The sequence below is a fragment of the Podarcis erhardii genome (genome assembly GCF_964252035.2).
Source record: "Podarcis erhardii genome assembly, chromosome: 16".
In the NCBI taxonomy this organism is placed as follows: Eukaryota; Metazoa; Chordata; class Lepidosauria; order Squamata; family Lacertidae; genus Podarcis; species Podarcis erhardii.
This window is the reverse complement of record NC_138514.1, coordinates 13833234-13856322: the sequence shown is the minus strand read 5'-3', so window position 1 is coordinate 13856322 and position 23089 is coordinate 13833234. Positions and strand designations below refer to the sequence as shown.

The 23089-nt window shown below is 43.8% G+C and overlaps 1 long non-coding RNA gene across 1 annotated transcript in view; it reads right to left on the bottom strand.

Annotated features, from left to right (window-relative positions):
* Positions 1-485: 485 nt before the first annotated feature.
* Positions 486-23089, bottom strand: part of LOC309331916 — a 37198-nt gene continuing 14594 nt past the window's right edge. Inside the window, exons 2-3 of the long non-coding RNA XR_014152012.1 lie at positions 10704-10827; positions 486-633 (exon numbers count right to left, since the gene is read on the bottom strand). This is a non-coding gene — a long non-coding RNA (uncharacterized lncRNA). The remainder of the gene's footprint in view (positions 634-10703; positions 10828-23089) is intronic.

The window sequence follows — 23089 nt, the reverse complement described above, 5'->3', positions numbered from 1 at the left end:
ACTACTCTATGACTAATAAGCAATATAAATGGAAAAAAACTTCATTACTATGACTTCATTACTATGCATTTACCCAGTATGCATTGTGTGTACGGTTCCAATCAACTTATCTTTTCCTTAATTTTTTTCCTGGGTTCTGTCACAACAATGTTCTCATGAGGAACATATATAATGCAATTAAAATATTCCTCAATTAACCTTCATTTGATACTAAATTGCTCACCATCAGAAGTAAATTTGTGACAGAAACACAGGTGTGCAGTCTGAGAAAGGCTCCCCTCCTTAACAACCCAGGAATCCATATAACTGCTGAGTTATATGGTAGGCATGCCATTTGCTTTATGCTTGGGAATATAATCTGTGTGAGGGGTTTGGGGGTTTGGTTTTATTATGCGCAATTTACATTGTGCATTTTGTAAAGAAGATATTGCTCAGTTCTGCTGCATTCATAGTTTATTAGGAGGTAGGGCTGTGTTGAGGAAATCAGACTGTGTATCCTTGTTTTGCAGAGAATACGTGAGGTTATATAAACTGGGATTCTATTATATTTTGCTGGTTTACAGGCAGGTTGGTTTTATTTTCTATTGTCGCTGTTATTGTTGTTGCTTGTGTCCTGTTGGCAGAGTAGCAAACCTGAAAAATAAGAAATAGAATAGCTTCCTTAGCTGCAATAGTCAAACACCAGGAGCTACCAGCAAGATGTAGCAGATGAACTGAACTAGAAAAAGGGAGACATGGGTTCAAGTGTGACCTTCCTCCTCATCATGAAGCATCTCTCACTATCCACCCCCAATCCTCCCTTGCAGGCTCATTGTGAGGGTAAACTGGGTATAGTCTGAAGGTATGTGCATCCAGCATCTTTCTGAAGCTAAGCAGGTCTGCACCTGGTCAATGTCTGGATGGGTGACTGCCTAGGAACCAACCACTTTGTATGCTGTTTTGTAGTTCATAATGGAACAAAGGCAGGATATAAATGGAAAGAACAAGCAAATAAAATGTGTGCAGTGAAGGATCTAGTTTGAAGACAGAGTGTAGGGATCCCCACACTTTAAGGAGTTGCTGCACATATTGCAGATGAAACCCCTGAAAAAAATCAACACCCTCCCACCCCAGGAATCACGGTGGGTCCAAAAAATCCTATCAAATGACCTGCTTGTGTATGGATGGTTCCACTCCCTCAGTAGCCTCACCAAGAGGTATGGGATAGCTAGCGCAAATGAATCTTAGGCACAGATTTATTATATATATATATATATATATATATATATATATATATATATATATAAAGTAAAACTGAATTTGTTGAAGGAAGATTTAGTTTCCCTGGCATTCAATGCTAAATGGATTTTACTTTGTTTTATTTTAAAAGACACAATTTGTGTGCTGTGGTTGGCTTAAGAATAGAGATGGGAAGGTCTGGAAAAACCCCGGAAAAATTGGGGGGGGAAACCCATTTCCCCCATTTTTTTCTGGAAAAACTGGGGGGGGGGGAGTGTTTGGAATATTCAAACTATATCAAACTGGTCCTCCCCCCACTTTTTCCAGACAAAAAACGGCTTTGAGAAAAAAACCCTACCCCCCCTATTTTCTTGGTTTGTCCCCAGGCCTTCCCATCTCTACTTAAGACACCATTAAGACGCTATTCTGCATTTGATGTTTAAGTTCTGTAGATCAAATAAACTGAAACTGAAAAAGAAGATTCAAAAAAGATATCAAGTAAGCAACTCACTCACCAAAGTATCCTTTCCCCGTTCTTTCTTGGTGAGATGCAATTTCAGTTGGTTCAAAGATTTCTTCTGTCCCACTCGTTAGACATCTCTCCCCCCCCCAAGATTTTCCTTTTTATAATTGTCCCTTTTTGTTGTCTGTAATGCTTGGGTCGCACAGTTATGCTTTCTGACTGGATTGCAGTTTCTTTTTAAAGTGCCAGCGTGTACCATCCGAATCATGTTAACCAAGCAATAAATTTGCATAATGTAGATCCATAGTGCCTCATCAAATTCTCTCTTAAATGCTGTTATTGTCCACAAGCCGCTATAAATTCTCAATATTGCATCCATGTTAAATACTAAAGCCACAATGGTGTACATTGTATGCTAATTGCCTGCAGCACTGTGACTGAAGGAAAGAATTAACATTTCTCCGCCCCCCCTTTCACTGTTGTTTATGAATGTGATAATCACAATGTAAAAATATAAGAATGGCCTGTGTTGGTATTCAGAGGCAATCTGTCCCTGATACTGGAGGCAATATAGCCATTTGATAGCCTTACCCTCCATGCCTTTGTCATCCCTGTTTTAAAACTTGCAGCTGAAGTGTAGGTAGCTTCAGGCATGTCCCAAGACTGAGATTCAGCTCAAAAAGGATTTATTGGAACATCAGGAACCAGAAGAACTAGAATGACAAACAGGAGCACTTGGCCCAGTATATATACCTTAAGCTGGCCCAGGCAAAACACAAACACCACCTGTGATAGGTCGCCTTAATGCTGCAGTTAGCAAATCACAACACTGGCCCTATCTCAGCAGGGATTGGCTGCCTGCCAGCTACTAACAATGTCAATGGTGGGTTTTAGAATCCTCTCTGTCCTTTGTTATGCAGATGAAGCCCCTGAGCTCCAGGAGGCCTGAAGACCTGGCTACAATGCCTGGAAACATAAGAGCAGCCATCACTACATCTCTTGGTACTGAATTACACATTTTAACAATGCTCTGTGGGACAAAGTTTTTCCTTCTGTGTGTTCTGAATCTTTCAACATTCAGCTACATTGGATGACCCCAATGTCTGGCCTTGTAGAGATCCCTTTTTGTCCCTGACAAGCCCACTCACCTCAAGATTCAGTATCTGGCTGAATCTGATCCACACAGATTCCATGTCATGACATTTATCAGATGAAAATAGGGACGCGGGTGGCACTGTGGGTAAAACCTCAGTGCCTAGGACTTGCCGATTGCATGGTCGGTGGTTCGAATCCCCACGGCGGGGTGCGCTCCCGTTGTTCGGTCCCAGCGCCTGCCAACCTAGCAGTTCGAAAGCACCCCCGGGTGCAAGTAGATAAATAGGGACCGCTTACCAGTGGGAAGGTAAACAGCGTTTCCGTGTGCTGCGCTGGCTCGCCAGATGCAGCTTGTCACGCTGGCCACGTGACCCGGAAGTGTCTGCGGACAGCGCTGGCTCCCGGCCTCTAGAGTGAGATGAGCGCACAACCCTAGAGTCTGGCAAGACTGGCCTGTACGGGCAGGGGTACCTTTACCTTTTTACCTATTCCATAACAGCAACAACAGTAATATTGTTATTTATTTATACCCTGCCCAACTGACTGCGTTGCTCCAGCCACTCTGGGTAGCTTCCAACATATATAAAAACATTAAAAAAATTAAACATTAAGAAACTTTCCTATATAGGGATAGCTTCAGATGCCTTCTAACTCCATAAAGGTAAAGGTAAAGGGACCCCTGACCATTAGGTCCAGTCATGACCGACTCTGGGATTGCTGCGCTCATCTTGCTTTATTGGCCGAGTGAGCCGGTGTACAGGTCATGTGGCCAGCATGACTAAGCTGCTTCTGGCAAACCAGAGCAGTGCACGGAAACGCCGTTTAACTTCCCACTGGAGCGGTACCTATTTATCTACTTGCACTTCATGCTTTCAAACTGCTAGATTGGCAGGAGCAAGGAACGAGCTCACCCCGTTGCGGGGATTCAAACCGCCGACCTTCTGATCGGCAAGTCCTAGGCTCTGTGGTTTAACCCACAGTGCAACTCGCGCCCCTGTCTAACTCCATACCCTCCAACATTTCTTCAATGAAAACAGGGATGTCCTAAGGAGAAATGGGACATTCTGAGATCAAATCAAAAAACAGGACAGCTTCTGTATATCCGGGACTGTCCTTGGAAAGTAGGGACACTTGGAGGGGTTGCTCTTGCTGTAACTGATTGATTTTTATATTTTTTCCTAGCAACATTATTCCTGCTTTTCTACTTAGAAACTTGGAACTTTTCCTTGAAGCCCCCCCTCTAATATGCAGTAGAAACACAGGTCATGTTGACACCTTATTAACTCCCACACATTCTTATCTAAGACTCGGAGTAGAAAGAATAAGTGTTATGCCTGGTTAATATATCAGTGGGAAGTCTGATGATGTTATCACCGTTTTGTGGATATGCAAATTATTTTAATAGGGTTTTATCTTTTCAGGGTTGTCATAAATTTGGATGCAGACAAAAATCCAGCTCTCATAACACACACACACGGCAGAGATTATTTTGATTGCTTGAAATGCATTTTGAGTGAAAAACTATAGCCCTTTCCAGATGTTCAGTGGGCATGTATTGTGAATGTATCCTGCATCCAAGTAGCCTCTTGAAATTCTCTGTTTGTGAGTAGATAAATTGGATAATTCAGTTTGTTGAATTATCAGTTTGTTGAATTTCTCCAGGGGTATCCAACACTAGTCATACCTTTCCACTGAAAAATAATAACTTGGCTAAATTAAATCCATTAATGTAAATGGATCTACTCTAAGTAGACATTACTTGCCTATAATTCACAACTTATTTTTTCTACATTTTTGATGCTATTGTTGCTGCTGCTGCAAGTGAGAAAATTCTGCAAAGTTCATTTCTTTTTCCATGATGGAGGTGAAGAAAAGGAATGTCTCAGGAAAAAAAGTCTTCCCTTTCCAATACAGCTTTTCCCAAATGCAGACTAGGACCGCAGAGGGATGGCAGGTGGAAGTAAGGGTAGTGATTTGCATCAGATGCAGATGAATCCCCAATTCTGAACCAAAGTGTGCCACTTCAGATAGATTTGGGGCTCCTCCAATTTGAAGCAGGGTCTCTCCAAAGTGTGTTGAACTGAAGCAGGAACCTGTGAAGCAATCCAAGGCACTTTGGAGATTCAGTAATTGAAAACACGCGGTAGGCAGCATGTCTACAAAACTGGAGAAATATTTCTATCCAAACTTGCCACATACCCACCATGATGAGGAAATACTAGTCTGGGAAATGCCAGACATTCAAATACTTCTGCCTCTGTTCTAAAAGGTAAAGGGCACCTGACCATTAGGTCCAGTCATGGCCGACTCTGGGGTTTACAGTGGTACCTCGGGTTAAGTACTTAATTTGTTCCAGAGGTCCGTTCTTAACCTGAAACACTTCTTAACCTGAAGCACCACTTTAGCTAATGGGGCTCCTGCTGCCGCCGCACCACCAAAGCATGATTTCTGTTCTCATCCTGAAGCAAAGTTCTTAACCTGAAGCACTATTTCTTGGTTAGCGGAGTCTGTAACCTGAAGCATATGTAACCTGAAGCATATGTTACCCAAGGTACCACTGTATTATCATCTCGCTTTATTGGCCGAGGGAGCTGGTGTACAGCTTCTGGGTCATGTGGCCAGCATGACTAAGCCGCTTCTGGCGAACCAGAGCAGCGCATGTAAACGCCGTTTACCTTCCCGCCAGAGCGGTACCTATTTATCTACTTGTACTTTGATGTGCTTTGGAACTGCTAGGCTGGCAGGATCAGGGACCGAGCAATGGGAGTTGACCACTTCGCGGGGATTCGAACTGCTGACCTTCTGATCGGCAAGTCCTAGGCTCTGTGGTTTAACCCACAGTGCCACCCGAGTCCTCTGTTCTACATACACACACAAATTCACATTCACTGCTATTGAAAGACCTATCTGTCTCTGCCTCTCTCTTTCTCTGGGTGTGTGTTTTGGCACCAGCTGAGTACAGCAACCATACCAAATCTTGGCAAGAAACAAATAAGGGAATGGGCTCAAATAGAGAAGAAATGCTCACCAAGCTAATGCAATTCATAGCATAGAGCTACAAAGCTATTTAGTTTATGTAGTTTCACAACAATCAGCATGAATTTAAATGAGATTTTCCATCAAGAATAATGTAACAACATAACAAGAATCCTGCTTGATTTAGTCCGAAGGCCCATCCAGTCCAGCAGCTTTCTCATAGTGATCCAGATGTTCCTGGGATTCCCAGAAACAGGGCATGGAGGCAAGATCTATTTCCAATTATTGCTCCTAGCAGCTTGCATTGATTGGCATATGGCCTCTGAACCTGGATGTTGCATATACAGTGGTACCTCAGGTTACATATGCTTCAGGTTACATACGCTTCAGGTTACAGACTCCGCTAGCCCAGAAATAGTACCTCGGGTTAAGAACTTTGCTTCAGGATGAGAACAGAAATCGTGCTCCGGCGGTGCGGGAGCAGCAGGAGGCCCCATTAGCTAAAGTGGTGCTTCAGGTTAAGAACAGTTTCAGGTTAAGAACGGACCTCTGGAACGAATTAAGTACTTAACTCGAGGTACCACTGTAACTATCCCAAGCAGGAGCTCCTAGTCATTGATAGATTTATTCTCCATAAGTGTGTGTGATCCATGTTGCTACGCAAGCTAGAGGCTATCAACACACCTTACAGTAATGAATCCCACAAATTAATTATGTGGTATATGGGGCTAATGTTAAATTACTTTTGTGCATGCACCTACAAAACAGCCTGACAGGCCTTGAACATCAACCACGCACATCAAACAATCTCACTTTGCATTCATAGTCAGAGTAGGACTTGGGAAAATGATGCTTGAGTTCAAACAGTGGCAGAGGAAGCAGCTTGGGCACCTGGGGCGGTGCACCCAGTGGCGGGGCGAGCTGCCCATAGGGGTGGGGTGAGGGCGGGATGAGTCGCCCATGGGGTGGGGTGCACCACGGGCCCTCTGGAGTCTGCCTGCCTCCTTCCACTCAGCCGCCCTACAGCTGGGGGGTGGGGAGGCAGTGGGCGGACCGTTTGGGCAGTGCGGAGCCTGCGAGTGCCCAAGCCACCATGTCTCTCCCAGGAGAGACATGTGGCTTGGGCGTGCTGCAGGCCCCACGATGAGTGTTACCCAGCATATTGTCACCCCCCTCAGTGGGGGTGGTCCGCACCCCCTTCCTGCGCCCCAGGGTTGAAATACACTCAACCATTATGAAAGGAGTAAATTTGCGTGCCAAATCGGGTAATTACAAATCTCAGTAATATTCCTGGTTCTTATATCCCATTCCAACCAAGGCTGTCTCAAAAAACACTGCAGATGTTAGGCTGAATCGTCATTGGAAAAGCCCTGTTCATTTTAAGCACCTGATTTGTCCTGGTAGTAAGAGTTTTGACTGCTTGCAATCAACTCTAAATCTTATCTGGCTTCATAGAAGTAAATTCCTGGATCCCTCTTGGAATTGACTGCCCTACTTCCATTTATGAAACTGCAAAGATTTGACCTAATTGAATTGCATTCTTTCCCTCACCTTTGGGGATAGGTTTCTACTGCACATCTCAGACGCTCACAAGTAAAATGTGAAGAACAGCAGTAGCCAATCTAATCACATGGATAAAAAAATGTGGGGAACAGAGAATTTGTGCCTTCAAAATATTACTCAATTAACTTTGCACTTTTAATTTCTCTTAAATGAGCTAACCACTGGTCATGGTGGTCAGAGAGGTCGTGAAATCAGATCCACAGGGCAAGCTTTAAAAGCGATACGGGACACTGCAATAATAGTCTCATTATAACTGTACACCCCAGAGCTGTTTTCTTGCTGATACAAAATTTTGCTCTTGTATTGAGAAGAAAATAGAGAGGGAGAGAAATCTCAATGCCCAGTGCATCTATACTGATTCCTGTTGCAATCTCTGGGATCCATCAGTAATGACCTATTAAAGACTGTGTTTCAGCTGTTGGTCAACCATTCCTTTGTTAGCCAACCATCCCCTTGCTGGTTCGATTGCTATTTAATAGTCTAGGGCAGGGCCAGGGGGCAGGGAACCCTTTTCATCCTGGAGACCACACTGCTTTCTAGGCAACCTTCTGAGGGCCATGTGCTAATGGTGGGTACCTAGAGGAAAAAGGAGTGGAGCAATGGATGTGATTTTTACCTTTGTATAGTAGGCTAGTTTCTACACACACACACCCCTATCCTCCATGCAGACAAGCAAGAGGTGTTATCAGAGTTCAAAGGCACATTTCGTCCAGGCAAAAACTGAAACAGGGCTAGGGAGGGGTTTGGCAGTTCTGAAAAGAGTTCTGAGGGGCAGTTAGAGAGACCCGGAGGTTCCCCACCTCTGCGGTCTGAGGTTCCTCACCTCTGTCTTAGGGTGACTGGCTGATATTTCATCCATGGGAGCAAATAGATGGAGATCTCTCTGTGTTTTTGAATGGTATGTTGTTTGCTATCCAGTCAGTGGTGTAGCACAGGGGTGGCTGCCTTGGGTTCAAAATTGTTAGGGGGAACAAAATTTCTTTTCTTTTATTCTTTCTGAATGTTTTTATTCAGTTTTACAAAAGTAAGCATCAAAACCATGCCACACATCAATAAACACAACAACAACTACAACACCACTGTCTCACCTATGTATGTAACAAAGCACATTGCACAAAATTTCAACATGCAGTGCTGCCTCAATAAAGTTGTGTGTGCTTCCATCACTGGGCTCCATGGAAAATGGCTTCTCCATGTAAACTAGGAAATGACCTCTTCAGACAACAGAATGATTCTTCTTATCTCTGTGGCTACTATCTTGTGGCGACACAGAGACCATTAGGCCGTTGAATGTGCATGCGTGCTCCGTCCACTTCCCAACCCCCGGGTACTGGCAACCCACGCTACACCACTGTATCCGGTTCAGAAAATGCTGTGGACCAGAGCTTCAAGGTTGCTGTTGCTTCAGCAATGACTTGGTTTAGACTGAGCTGGAGGCACCACCTGTTTATGGTTGTCATCCAGGCTGTTGCTTACATGAGCTTTCCTTTCCTCCTAAGTAGACACATCTGTAGCCAATTGGGCACTTCTCCAGTGGCCCAAGAGCTCCTGCTTGGTGTGTCATCCCCTCTGATCCTAGAGGTAAGGAATGTGTGTCTAGTGTTGGCTGGGAACCCAGGAAAGCGGTGTGAAGACTTTAAGTCATGTAGCTAAAAGGTATGAAGGGTTCCCTGCATCTGCAAAGCAATCTAGGGTATGCGTTGTCCTGCTCCCCCTGCTCCTCCTCTGAGGTAACTTGAGGTTTCAGGCCTGGACATGACTGAACCCTGACACATACTCCATCAGTGTTTTGGGGCAGTGACTTTGGGTGCTTTCCAAATGTCACTCTTTTGGAGATGGGGTCCAATCACACACTGACAAATTCAAGTTGCACAATTCAAGTTGATTTGGTGTTCTTGTGTAACAAGCCTGCTTCCCCTCAAAATCAGACTCTTTTTTTGAAAGGAAAATAATGGAGAAATGCATTGGAAAGGGTAGGATGACAGTTGCTTAAGATTTTGTAATGCAATCCCACAAACAGATCCAAATGAATGTTCAATAAGCAGCTGATGTGCAAACAAATCAGTATGAAAGAGCAACAAACAGGTTGACTCAAAGTGACCACTCTCATTTATCTACTTATTTGGCCTAGGTTTTAGAGGATGGGAATGAAGTAATGAAAGAGCAAGTATATTTATTTGATTTGGAACAAATCTTATTTTGTTTTGCTGATTCGTTTCCTGTTTCGAGCCTTTGAGGCAAAGCTCAAGATCAATCAGATCAATCAATGCATGAGCCAGGGTAATAAATACTTCCCCCTTTTCCCCACAAATATTTACAACCAAAGTTTGCTCAATCATTCCAAATTCAAAACCCCTGAAGGAAACTTATGCAAAACCTTCAGTGGTTTTTTAAAATGTGGGACAATGTTATAATTAACACTTTTACCTTTATTCCATAAACAGCAATAACAATAAATAATAGCAGCTTCAGAAACGTGTTCCTCTTTAGTATTGTGCCTTTGTCCTAAAATTATCCTTGTGCAACATCTTTAGAACTGGCTGGAGGGGGCCCCATCTGGGAAGTAGTTTGTTAAGAGTGCTGAGAGTTGTTAGACCGAGTATTCCCTGGGAAGACCTCCCTGAATTGTTTAACCATTCTGGACATTCAAGCTCTGCGAGGGGAATAGAGGTCTCCTAACAACTCTCAACACCCTTAACAAACTACACATCCCAGAATTCTTTGGAGAAAGCCATGACTATTTAAAGTGGTGTGATACTGCTTTAAATGTATAGTGCAGATGGTATCAGAAAGAATACAACCTGCTGAATACAAAACAGGTGATTAAATTTAGATCTTGGAATCATTTGGTAACTTCCTAATGTCTTGTTCTGCCTGTTTGTTTCTGCTTTAAGCCTTGGATGTTTTCTGCATGCTTAGAATCACATTTAATCACACCTTTGTGATCTCCAAGCAGTATAAACAGTAGCTCTTGTGGATGTGTTTCCGCTCCTAAACAGCGCAGCACATTATGGGTTTTGTAATCTTAAGCTAGCACAAATAGCAAAACACTCAATAAGAAGCACTCAATAGATACTGTGCAGTCCATCTGGATTTTGGTGAGCCTCCTCTAATTTTGGAACACAATTGAAAAGCTAATGTAAGCTAAAACTGTGCTGCCAAGTTGTATTTTCGATAGAATTTAGCAGCAACTGTTGATATGCTCATAGCAGATGGAACTTAGATTCTCCACATTTATGTTGGTCCATGCAAAATGAGAATAAGCCCTCAGTTCTGGTTTGTTTTGTTTTCTGTACCAGCCAGTATCAAAGAAGACAATATAGCAAATCATTATAATGTACCTAAGCAATTGTGTAGTGCTCTACAGAGATTAAAAGTGATCCCTTACCCTTTCAATAATGAGTTCATGCCCTGAAGGACGAAGTCTTGTTGTCCTTATCCCTGGCCTCTTTTGCTACAACTGTTATTATCAGCTGTAAATGTTTCCATGAAGCATTAGGTGCTTTGGTCAACTGCAATAAAATAATTCTGTATAAGCAATGATAGTGCAGTTGTTCCCAGAATATTTCCGTGTCTGAAAAGTCTTACTTTCAGAAAAATGTTTCCAAATGGTGCACCTGTCAAATTGAGAATCAATGTGGTCATGTAAGTAGAGTGTTAAACATAGAACAGGGATGCTACCCTGAACTCCTTGGATAAATAAGGGATAAAAATGTGATTAACAATACAAAACAAGTACATCTGGGGTCACTTGTGTCAAGTCTGACTTTCAAGTACATGATACATCCTCATTATATCTTCAGTCTTGGATTTACACATTTTATTAATTTATTCCGGGTACTTTATATACTGCCATTTACTGTAATAGTATTGTCAAGTTCAAGTTCCACGTTGGATCTTATGGAGGAAGAGGTGAGGCTGGCCAGAAGTTTCAGGACCATGGATAGTTCCAAGTGAGCAGTTTGCTCTGACAAAGGATGGGAGCAGACTGTGGTCCAGACTTCTCCAGGGCCAACTGTTTAGGCTGTGGTCCAGATTTCAAGGGTCAACCCTCTGGCTTGAAGACAGGCAGCCCTCCTCTGTTCCATAGTTACCTCCTTGGGCCATAGCTACCTCCTGGACTGGTGAAATGTGGTGGGAGGCATTTGTTTGCTCAGACTCAGGGGAAGGCGCCTGTGAGGGCTCCTGTCCATCAACTGAGGCACATTGGCCTCCTGACCTCCATTCCTATACCTGATCCATTTTCTTAAGGTAAAGGTAAAGGGACCCCTGACCATTAGATCCAGTCGTGACCAACTCTGGGGTTGCAGCGCTCATCTCGCTTTATTGGTCAAGGGAGCCGGCGTACAGCTTCCGGGTCATGTGGCCAGCATGACTAAGCTGCTTCTGGCAAATCAGAGCAGCGCACAGAAACGCCGTTTACCTTCCCGCTGGAGTGGTACCTATTTATCTACTTGCACTTTGATGTGCTTTCGAACTGCTAGGTTGGCAGGAGCAGGGAGCGAGCAACAGGAGCTCACCCCGTCACGGGGATTCGAACCACCAACCTTCTGATCAGCAAGTCCTAGGCTCTGTGGTTTAACCCACAGCGCCACCCGCGTCCCTTGATCCATTTTCTTACACACACACACAATTTAGCTAAAGTAGCTATATAATAACTAGTCTAATCCTATAAACTAACCCCCCCTTTCATGTCAATCTCCTCAAAGCTCATTGTTTTACCATTTGCTGCGAGATCCATTTTAACTTCTAGTCTATTGTGAACACTGCAAATCTCATGATGCAGTGCAGATGTAAGAAGCTCAGTGTGGATCTGAAATGTTTGGGGAGAATCTATGACATACCTCTGGATTAACAGAACTTGGATGAGAGGAATTTTAAGTTTTTGTGTTCTCATGCTTCTCTTTGAGCAGCACAGCAACTGATTTGACATGCAGGAAATTATCATATGAGCAAGAACTGAGTGTAGTCCGTACTCAGTAAACTCTGTTATGATTTATACTCCTTGCTTCTTTTCCAGTGCTTCGGAGGCCAGAACAGAAACTGAGTTAGGGATCACAGAAGTGATACAAACAGTAATCTCATTAGACGAGAAAATCTGGAGTTCACTCAGCTATCTACAGTGGTACCTCGGTTTAAGAACAGTCCGGTCTAAGAACGATTTGCTTTATACACTCTACAAAACTGGAAATAGTGTCTTGGTTTGAGAACTTTACATTGGTCTAAGAATGGAATCCAAATGGTGGAAGGGCACCGGTGGCGGGATGCCTCATTAGGGAAAGCGCGCCTCGGTTTAAGAACGGTTTTGGTTTAAGAACGGACTTCCAGAACGGATTAAGTTTGTAAACCGAGGTACCACTGTATTTAGGAAAGGGTGTGCATTGACGAACTTTTATCCATTCTTGCTGCCGCCACTTAGTATTGCCCACACTTAACACATAGGACTACACACCACACTGAAATTACACTGTGGCTTTAACCTCCTGTTGTAACCAAGAAGTGGCACCTGAGTTTACTTTTTTCTTCCTTCCTCCCATTCCCATTGCCTTTTGTGTCATGTCTTTTAGCTTGCAAACCTCCCTTATCACTGACATTTGAGAGCTACTTTGGGAGCATCTTTATTCCTGAGGAGTGGGTTAAATGCTTATAATGTAATGGAGCACCAAAGACACATCTCTATTGGAGCTTCCTGCAGTCTTAGCTCAGCACAGAAGTGCACAAGGGAAAAATAATTTCATTTCCCAATTAGTTTTCACTTTAGGCATTTAATTCATTTAGTTTTCCAGTTGTTTCAATTGCATCCATTTCATTTTTTGTTTCCCCCCCATTGATTTTCATGGGAGCCCTAGTTAATGTTCTGCTACCAGTAACTTGGTCTTTCTCATCCAAATAGCATGACATTGCCGTGAATTCTCTTATCACTATAGGGGATTGGATTTCAGATAGATAAAGGATCCTTTTCACTGCCCTCCCCCTGCATTGTGACCTGTTGCAGTGACTTTCATATTTTTATCCCATTAAACAAATGTATAACAGATTGGAGAAAGAAAGAAAGAAAGAAAGAAAGAAAGAAAGAAAGAAAGAAAGAAAGAAAGGATTTTCATTTAGAATGCATTTATTTATTTTCATGAACGAAACAAATGAAATCCATAGGGCTCATTCATTTCATTCTCATTTCATTTTCAAAATGAATTCATACCATTAATTCAGTAGTGTTACAGCCAAACCAGAAGTGCAGGAAGTCAGTTTATGATCTTAACTCCTCATTCATACTTGTTGGCACAGAACAGAAAGAGAGTTTGGCTGGGCTGGGCAATGGATTAAACTCCCATCATTCTTGGCTATTGGCCATGCTGGCTGGGATGATGGGAACTGGAGTCAAACAAGATCAGGTGGGCAGGATGCATGCCTCTTCTACAAATAGAGTAAAACTATTCCAATAGAAGACTATCTACTGTAGTATTATTTTGGTCCATATCCAAAGGGAATATGTTTTTTTGTTGTTTACTTACTTATTATTATTATTTATGCCATCTTTCTTTCAACATGGAACCAAAGTTGGCATTCATATGGTTTTCAGGCTGTCAATTCCATCCAGGAATTTACCAAACCCAGACCTGTGTAGCTTCAAAAGGATCCAGCCCATGTCCCTTCATACCAGCCTTCCTCTGTGGGATAACCACCCTCATTTAACCACACTCTTAAGACTAATTAATGCATGAAGGGGTTAAGACCATAGAGTAAGCTGTCCTGCCAGGTTTAATTCACTTCAATATGGACGAGTTAATCAAATGATTGCTCCCCTCCAGTAAACCTGAGCAGCTCAGTGTGTGAAGAGGCTTACCTGGTTGCTGCAGCTCAAACCACTTGGCTCTTAAAAGCCACTATAATTTAGGAACTTTCACCACTGTTTTACTGCCTGTGTAATGTTTTCTGAATGTTGTATGGAAAAGCATATGAATCTGATCTTTGGAGAATTTGTAAACCATTTTTAACTTGCCAAATGTGTGGTCTTTTTTATGCTAGGTGGAAGTAGGAAACTTTTGAATAAACTTGGATATATATTATAGGTCTAACAGCCTACGTTTCCATGCTTTGCTGAATATTTTGTGATTCTAAATCTCTCCTGGGGTTCTCTCACCAAAGAGTACTTGCCCCAAACCTCGATCTTGGCATCCAAGGAATTCTCCTTTTTATACTTGTTTTTTCCTTGCACCAACATCCTCAACCTGGTGCCCTCCAGATGTTTAGGACCACAGCTGCCATCATCCCTAGTTAGTATGGCCAATGTAGGGCATCTGGTTAGGAATGGCTTCTTTAGCTTGGGATCCTGGTTCAGCCCTGGTTTTTCACTGTGTCTTCTCAATGCAGGACCTGGAAGTTCTCAGAGGCTGTAGCAGAGAAAGGAGAGAAAACAGATGGAAGGCAGAGCTTTCCAAGTTTTGAGAATATTTTCTGACTTTCAGCTATTCTGTTAGATTAATCAAATCTGGTATGTGGAGAAGACGGGGTGGGGGTGGGGAATAAGAGTTCTACTGAACCCGTGCCTTTCCTTGTGATTAAACAGAACAGACCCGCTACTGTGGAGTGTTTTTTGCCATGCAAAATGACACACAAATAATAGCAACTTAAGGGAGCTGACATCTCCAAGCCTCTTACGAGCCTAATTCCGTATATATCTTAATTCAACATAATGCTTCCATGAATAGGGACAGAGCTAATTCTTGCTGAACTTAATTTACATCAGTGTCTAGTCTGGGAGAGCATTATGTCTTCCAGCTTCAATTTGCATGACTGGCAAATGGGCCCCCCAGCTCAATGGGAAGCCTGGGCAACCTGACCAGGCGCCAGCTTTTGTTAGCAGCTATTTAGAAGAAATAGGAAGGAGAGGTGGAGGAGGTGACTGCTGCTATGGTATATACTCCTGCTGCCTAACTAGGTTCTGTGTCAAGGATTCCGAAAGGAGCGGCAGTTGTATATTTCACATCGACAGGTGCTATTATTATGACATGATGTATGTCGTGCCTTTTGCAAGCCTCAAGGCGTTGTTAGCAAATTACAAGCCATTAGAGCCAGGCAGAGCTCAGCAATTTTCCTTCTCAGGGGGATGTGCAAATATTCACTTTGGTTCAGGTCCAGCTGAGTTTGCCTCCTCTTCTACTTTGGCTTTGATTTCCTTCTTTGAGCTGAAAACAACAACAGCAAACTAGTTGTAACTCAAGAAAATCCATCAGTTTCCATTGAGCTCTGCGTCTTTTGTTCAAAAGCGGAGGCTTGGATTTCACAAAGCCAAAATGAAATCTGCATGTTCACTTGAAACTTGCTGGAAAGGAAATGGGAGGTTTGGCCCAGAAGCTGATAGTTATCAACTGCCTAAAGATCACCAGAATCATTTTCAGTGACAGGCTGTGTTCACAATTCTGTTTACTGTGTACTCTCTGTGTTTCCACTTTTTGGGTTTTAATCTGTGTTCGCACTATGGCAGTGGCGTAGCATGGGGGAGGGTGGCTGTGATCCCGGGTGCATTTTTTGGAGGAGGCGCAACCAGGAGCCCTCATGGCATACTCCCTCATTGGTGCCTGGCTCCAGTGTGCAAGAGAGCTCAAAAGGTTTGCACCCGGGGGTGTGTGTGTCAATTCTTATTGTATCTTTCTCAACATGGCTATTTAATGATGTCAGTTTGTTTTGGTACTTGAAGTATATTGGGAGACTGACTGTGTTATTCTCCCTATGCATCCTCCCTATGCCCTTTGCTCCCTACCCCTCTCCTTGGAATTTGTTCCTGCCTAATACCTCCAGGGAGGGATGCGGGTGGTGCTGTGGCTTAAACCACAGAGCCTAGGACTTGCCGATCAGAAGGTTGGTGGTTTGAATCCCTGCGATGGGGTGAGCTCCCGTTGCTCGGTCCCTGCTCCTGCCAACCTAGCCATTTGAAAACATGTCCAAGTGCAAGTAGATAAATAGGTACCACTCCAGCTGGTTTGCCAGAAGCAGCTTAGTCATGCTGGCCACATGACCCGGAAGCTGTACGCCGGCTCCCTCGGCTAATAAAGCGAGATGAGTGCCGCAACCCCAGAGTCGGTCACGACTGGACCTAATGGTCAGGGGTCCCTTTACTTTACCTTTAAGACATCCAGGAGCACTCTGTTGGAAAGGAAACACTTTGGCAAACTTGGAAGATAAAACAAAAGATGAGATTATTATTATTACTACTACTAGTATTATTAATCCAGAATGCGGCAGATAGAGTGGTGACTGGGAGTGGCTGCTGAGATCATATAACATTGCTCCTGAAAGACCTACATTGGCTCCCAGTACATTTCTGAGCACAATTCAAAGTGTTGGTGCTGACCTCCCGGACATTTGACGGTCTATTGACCCCTGTGCCACCACTGTGCTCGCTTCCCCGCTGCCACCAACCTGTTTCTCTTGGGTACACACTGAGTCCAGACAGTTGTTAAAATTAAACCAATTAAACAAGTTTATTTTATAAGCATTAACAAGTTTATGGTTTCAGATAATTTTCTTGTCAGTTTCTTAACCTTAGTTTCTTTACTGGCCTATACCTTCCTAATACCGTCTGTCTGATTATCTCAACTGTCTGACTGACTCCTCTTAACAGATTCTCTCAGTCTCTCACATCAGACTACGGTAACTCAACCCACAGACTTATCCTCCCTCTCTCTTCTCTAACTCTAGACTGACTTCTTAACAACTCTAACCCTAACTCTAACTCCTCCCCTTGGGTTCATTTTACAATTAGTTAACCCTTTCCTTATGAACCCAGTATGATGTCACACACCTGGGAGGGCAAATGCCACACCCTCCCATCAGATGTCAATGAAATTAACAACTATCCGACTTTTAGAAGACATCTGAAGGCAGCCCTGTTTAGGGAAGTTTTTAATGTTTGATGTTTTATTGTGTTTTTAATATTCTGTTGGAAGCTGCCCAGAGTGGCTGATAGGCCCAGCCAGATAGGCAAGGTATAAGTAAAAAATTATGATGATGATGAAGACCATTTAATAGGACATCCCTATTTTCATCAGAGAAATGTTGAAGGGTATGCATAGGTGGGGTTAATTCTCTGGAGCCTCAGATCCTGAGTCTCCTGAACTCAGGCAATTCCAAGCTAAACTGGCATGTGCCTTGTCGAGATTGCTCACTGAACTCCCTTCTCCAGTCTTCCCTTTTGTTGTTGCTTCAGATTTGGGGAACTGCCCCTAAATTGGGTTCCTCCCCGCCCCCCCCGGCACTACTGTATGTAAACTGCTTTGTGCTCCTTAAGTCACATGAATCTAAGTGGGATGGCAGGTTCTCTGGCTGCAGCCTCCTTTCCCTTCCTTAAATCCTGACTGCAGAGGACAGCCAAAGAAAAGTGAAGGAGGAAAACCTGACAGCATCCCAAAGTTTGCATCTGTCAGATCATGTCGCAGCAATTCCTTCTCATTTTAAAACCAATTGTTTCGAAAAGTGGTTTGGTTGTTAGAGAATAAATGTGTTAGCATCTGGCGTGTGCATGTACTAGGGAACAAAATTCTTGCCTACCTTTTAAAATGCTAATAAACTCCCCACTTAGTGTAGCTGGGTCTTTTCTTCCTCCACAGTCTTTTAAATGTTTGGAACATTTGTTCCAAAGTAAAGTACATGAAGAGAGACCTTGGGATTTTCTTTTCTGGTTTGTGTGTGTGCTCATTCGTGTGCATATATATGTATGATAGAGGAGATCATTCCTTCCTAGGTACTGGATTCTTATCATTCCCCAAGACTCACAATGGGAACAATATTCTGAACTACCTTTCTGACAAACAATCACATTGAATTATTCATTGGGTGTGTTTTTCACATCCTTTTAACAGCCTCCGCAGAAATGATGCAAGTTGACTCCTGACACAATAAGCAGCAGCCATCTGTTCACACAAGCATCTCCCCTCCCCACAAGTTTGTTAGCAAAATCATTCAACTAGCACTTCTGACCCCCCTCCCCCCGCCTTGATGTGATGCTGAGGAAGAGCAAGCATGCAGCAACTGGGGCTCAGATGCAAATTCTGAGATTCAGTTGCTGGTGCCCAATGACTGGGGATGCACAGGGTGGGGAGAACTTGTTCAAACAGCTGATCTGTACTTTGCTTTCCAGAGCAGGAATGGAAGGATCTGTCAATTTTAGTTCTCTTAGTTTCTCAGTTTCCTGATCTTAGATTCAGTTCTCCACGTTCTGCAACATTTTGTGATTCAGTATTTTAGTGCAAACACATTTTCATATGCTGCTTTGACTAATATATACATTTTTTATCTGTTAATTTCACCAATATATTTAGTTTTATGCACACTTTCCCCTAATACATGCACTTCCGTGCACATGGTTTGGTAGGTGAACTGTATAGCAAAAGTTGGATGAGTGTGAATGTCAAAGAATAGCTGAGTTTTAGTTCTCATATTGTTTCTGAAAATGTGAATCTGATAGATCTGGCCTCAAATGAGATGTGAATTAAATCCCCTGCAGCCCTACTCGGGATACAAACTCTCTTGCCAACAGCCAAAAGGATATGGAAAAAAAGCAGAATTTCTCTGAACTTTGGTAGAAAGATCATGGAGTTGGAGAGAGGACTTTATAGGCCATTTAGTCAAGTAAAGTTCAGCCCCCACCCCGATGTTGTTGAATTATAACTCATAATCCACACCAGGCTTAGCCAATTGTCAGGGCTGATGAGAGTTGTAGTCCAATAATATCTGGATACCCAAGATTGAAGGACACTATGTCAGTTTTCATTTCTTGGTACAGAAAGTATTGATCAGATGTGCAGAGATCTTTCCTATTCTACTTAATCCAAGAGGCTTCTGGAAGCTTCTCTGTGTGAAAGAAGCAAGCAGAAGGTTCATGATGTTTGGGTTATTTCTTCAGAGAAGCTGAGTGCAGCTGGTTTAAACTGGTTCTCTTATCTCTTTCTGTCAAGGTCATGGTGGCTATAATAATAGGCCAGAAGGAGCCTGGGTTTCACCTTTCTCTTTCTGTCTCTTTTCCTTCTGGTGTGGTGTTCTGTTCATAGTATGCTATAGGGTTATGCTTTAGTCTTATTATAAGTTATTGTAAGTTTAAGTCTGCTGCAACTGGATTTCTTATGGACAGGGCCAATCCTGAATGTATTGGATCTGTAACCATTATGCTCATTTGCCTTCAGTATCAGTAAAGCTCTGCCTCTGGTCTATTTCTGGGAATCCTGCAAGTGTTTACTCTGCTAACTATACACTGGAATCTGCTCTGGATCAATATTGAGTAGAATTTCAATTACACACTAATCAAGTCCAACCAGAGATAGTGCATCCCCAACAGATGTCTGTCCCACCTCTCTATGAACACCTCCACCAAGAGAAAAGTCACCACCACTCACCTATGGTAGTTGGCAGTGCTTCTTTCCTGGCGGTGCACAGCGATACACTGTACCTCCACCTTTGGGGATGGGTGGGTGGGAAGATGGCAGGAAGGCTCTCAGACTCCATCAGAACATTGCTCTTTCTTCCCCGAATCCAGGAAACATTTGCCCAGCTTAGGGAAGGAGGCACGATGCTCTGACAGGGTCCTGGAGACCTGCCACCTCCTTCTAAAAGCTGGGCGGAAGAGGCCTCTTCACCTGGATGGCAGGTGGGTGGGAAGGCAAGGAAGCATCAAGCAGCTAACCCGCCATCACCGTCCAGTTTTGGTATCAGGCCATGTGCCTCCTTCATGTGCTGACCCCTCCCCCTGCTTGCTGGTGAGTACCTGCACTTTTTTTCCTAGAAAAAAACCCACCGGTGGCTGGTTTCATTGTCAAACTGTGTGCCACCCATCGAGGCATCTCGCCTAATATCCATCCAAAATTTGCTCTCTTGCAACTTATGCCCAGGAGAATATATATTGAATATAAACTTCATTATGAGATGGGACTAACCATAATTATAAGGAATGTGCAGCAAGCTCAAGATTTGGTTCAGATCCCAGTATGATGCTTTGGGAGACAGCCTGCCTCAGACCACATCCACACCACGCACTGAAAGCAGCGTCATGCCACTTTTAACAGCCATGACTTCCCCAAAGAATTCTGGGAACAAACTGTAGTTTGTTAAGGGTGTTGATATGTGTTAAAGGGAAAGGTAAAGGGACCCCTGAACAATTAGGTCTGGTCGTGGCCGACTCTGGAGTTGTGGCGCTCATCTCGCTTTATTGGCCGAGGGAGCCAGCGTACAGCTTCCAGGTCATGTGGCCAGCATGACTAAGCCACTTCTGGCGAACCAGAGCAGTGCACGGAAATGCCGTTTACCTTCCCACCGGAGTGGTACCTATTTATCTACTTGCACTTTGACGTGCTTTTGAACTGCTAGGTTGGCAGGAGCAGGGACTGAGCAACGGGAGCTCACCCCGTAGTGGGGATTCGAACTGCTGACCTTCTGATTGTCAAGCCCTAGGCTCTGTGGTTTAACCCACAGCGCCACCCGCGTCCCGTTGATATGTGTTAGGATACTCCTATTTATCCCACAGAGCTACAAGTCCCAGAGTTCCCTGGGAAGAAGGACTGGGAGAGAAAGGGAGAAAGAGGGTCTCCTAAGGCCTTTCAACTCTTCATCCGTTTTAAACAAAAACCAAAAACCACGAGCTAAAGCCTGGGCAGCCCACCTAACTTTTAAGTTGTCTTCATTTGTAGCTAACCATCTCCTCTCCTTGCACTGAAGTTGGAATAGCTTTTCCCAACTCTAATAAGTATGTTAGTAGCATCATCTGTTGCTATGGAAATGATGTGCTAAAATAGCCTCTTTGTTGTTACATGTGCCACATTAAATGCATTTTCACAGATTGATGGGGTCCTTCTCCTTTAGCAGCCACCCCAACCTCCAGCAGGATAGCTATCAAAACAGGCCCAACTGGGGAGTGAGAAATCACCATCACTTCTCGCAGATACTTGCTTGAACCAGATACCACATCGAGGATGGAGAGAACTAGATAGGATTTTAGTGGTAGATAAAACCTGTTTTTCTTTTGCTGTGCCTTTCAGTGCTAGTAGTATCGCACTTGTTACTTTTCAGCTATGCGAGGCATTTTGAAACACACCAGTTTGTAATTTTAATATGTGTATTGTGCATTTTGATACAGTGGTACCTCGGGTTAAGAACTTAATTCGTTCCAGAGGTCCGTTCTTAACCTGAAACTGTTCTTAACCTGAAGCACCAATTTAGCTAATGGGGCCTCCTGTTGCCGCCGTGCCGCCGGAGCACGAATTCTGTTCTCATCCTGAAGCAAAGTTCTTAACCCGAGGTTTCTGGGTTAGTGGAGTCTGTAACCTGAAGCGTCTGTAACCTGAAGCGTATGTAACCCAAGCTACCACTGTATTACTTATTGTATATTTGGCAAGATATTGTAAGCTACCCAGCAGCCTTTTGGTGAAAGGCAGGACATAAATGCTATGCATCCATATATACTGTTGAAGCCTTTCTTCTGTACTCATTTTTTTTTAAAAAAAGTCTAAATGGAGTGCAGAATACTGTACATTATTCATAAATGAATCAGATTTTGTTCAGTAGTATGTGGCAACTAGAGGTATTTGGCACTGCCAGAATCCGGCTTTAACTGGCACAAGTCTTATGGCTTCCATTGAGCAGCCATTTTGGAAAGATTTCCACAAATCAGTTCCAAGGTATGAGGTGGGAACCACTCAAGTCCATGGTGCAATGCTTCCTTGTGCACAGACTCACACCCAAGTGCAGTGAGTGTGGTCATTTTTGCTTGTGATCTACCCTGCTAGGAAGTGGGGGGCAAAGTAGCACAGGGCAAATGCATGGCTCATAGGCAAGATGGCTATGCTGTACCTCCACTGTCAGAGGCAGTATGCCTTGCTGGAAATGTCAGGTATGGAGAGTGCTGCTGTGCTCGAGTCCTGCTTGTGTGCTTCCTATAGGCATCTGGCTAGTCACTGTGAGAAAAGAGTAATGGACTAGATGTCTCTTTGGTCTGTTCTGGGTGTAGCTAGGGGTCTTTCCCATCGCTTCTCTCCTGAGCCTTTGAATCTGAGGTTCTGGCGATGGAAGCTGGGGCTGCCTGCATGCAAGATATGTGCTAACCACTGAGCTATGAACTCCTTCCATCACTCATAAAGGTAAAGGGACCCCTGACCATTAGGTCCAGTCATGACTGACTCTGGGATTGCGGCGCTCATCTTGCTTTATTGGCCGAGGGAGCCGACGTACAGCTTCTGGGTCATGTGGCCAGCATGACTAAGCCACTTCTGGCGAACCAGAGCAGCACATGGAAATGCCGTTTACCTTCCTGCCGGAGCGGTACCTATTTATCTACTTGCACTTTCGAACTGCTAGGTTGGCAGGAGCTGGGACTGAGCAACGGGAGCTCACCCTGTCGCGGGGATTCAAACCGCTGACCTTCTGATCAGCAAGTCCTAGGCTCTGTGGTTTAACCCACAGTGCCACCTGCATCCCTTTCCACCACTCATGTTTTCTAGCAATTCCCTGCATTGGCACATCAGGGGAAGGCTGAGTTAGAATCAGGAGGGGCTGATGCACGTGCTTTTTTTTGAATGTGCAGACTCTTGGCTTTCATTGCCTAGTTTTTGTTTCCCATTTCCCATTCAACAATGAGGAGGACCCTAAGGGGGAGAGTCACCTAGGATACATCTCCACACTCCCATTATGATCCCTGGGCTTCATTAGCTGAGCAGATAAAAGTGCATATCTGAGCAGAGCTGGCTCACTTCATGAGGCCCAGAGAACATACAGAATTCAGAAGGCTTCTGG